The sequence below is a fragment of the Leucopleurus acutus genome (assembly GCF_964270905.1).
Source record: "Leucopleurus acutus genome assembly, chromosome: 1".
NCBI classification, from domain to species: domain Eukaryota; kingdom Metazoa; phylum Chordata; class Mammalia; order Artiodactyla; family Delphinidae; genus Leucopleurus; species Leucopleurus acutus.
Genome location: NC_139142.1, coordinates 121,155,491 through 121,156,942, shown reverse-complemented (window position 1 = coordinate 121,156,942; position 1,452 = coordinate 121,155,491).

Genomic DNA, 1,452 nt, shown 5'->3' with positions numbered 1-1,452 from the left:
GCATATTTAACTCACATTTTTTCTTTTCTTTCTTTTTTTTTTTGTTTAACAAAAAAGGCCATGGAGAAAGCTCAACGTCAGGAATTAATAAAGACATGCAAATCCAATCTACAAAAACTTTTACCTGACAACAGTCAGAATGATCATAAGCAAAAATCTCTAAACAACAAATGCTCAAGGGGTTTTAGTGAACTGTGTACCCTCTAGCTGCTGGTGGGATGTCGACTGGTAACAGCCAGTAGTGAGAACAGAAAGGAGGTGCGTTTAGAGGTAAAACTGAGCTACCATATGACCTGGCAGGCCCACTACTGGCCCTATCACCTGAGAAGACCAGAATGAAAAGCCACAGGCTGACAATCCTACACTGCAGCACTATTTACCCTAGGCAAGACTTGGAACACCCAAAATGTCCATCAACAGATGAATCCACAGAGAAGAAGTGGTCCATGTACACAATGGAATATTACTCTGATAAAAAATATAAATTAAATATAAAAAACAAACCTTAGTAAGGAGACATAAGCTTTGGGGGTTTATTCCGACACATTCCACTCTAATTTACAACCAAGGAACACTACTTCCAAGAAGCGTCTGTTTCCCTAGCCACCAGAGTGGGGAATGTGGAAATGTGATGCCCTGTGGCCGTTACCCACAAAAGCACCTTTAAAAACTGTGCTAAAGGTCACTTCATATTCACAATTACTGCAGGGCTATTAATGACACCTGCCCTCAAAATGTCTTGAGAGGTAATAGCCCAAAAAATTCAAAATATGGCACATACTTCAAAAAGACAATTTGTATAGGTAAGTTGTACTCACTCTTAAAAAAAAAAGGACATGGCAAGAAGCTTGATATAAGTAATTATTAGACATATGCAAATGCAACCATAAAAAGGTATCAGCTCACACTGGTCAGAATGACCATCAGTAAAAAATTAAAAACAATAAATGCTGAAGGGGTGTAGAGAAATGCATACCCTCAAATTTAAGTGGGTCGTAAACTGGTAAGAGCCACTAAGGACAACAGAATTGGGGTGCCTTTAGAAGGTAAACAATTGAGTTACCATATGATTCAGCAGTACCACTCTTGGCCCTTTAACCTAAGAGGACAGAATTGGAAAGACACAGGCAACAATACTGCACTGCAGCAGAATTGCAAAAGCCAAGACATTGAACCGACCAAAAAGTCCATCAACCAATCAATGTACAAAGAACAACTTGTACGTGTACAGATGTAATATTAGCCAAGGAAGAAAATGAAACAATACCGTTTGCAGCACCACAGATGAGTCTAGAGGTAATCACACAACTTGAAGTAAGTCAGAAAGTGAAGGACACATACCCTATGATATCAATTATAGGCATTACCAAAGAATTGATACCAATGAAGATATATCCAAACAGAAAGGCAATCACAGATTCAATAAACAAACACATGGTTAACCAAATGGAA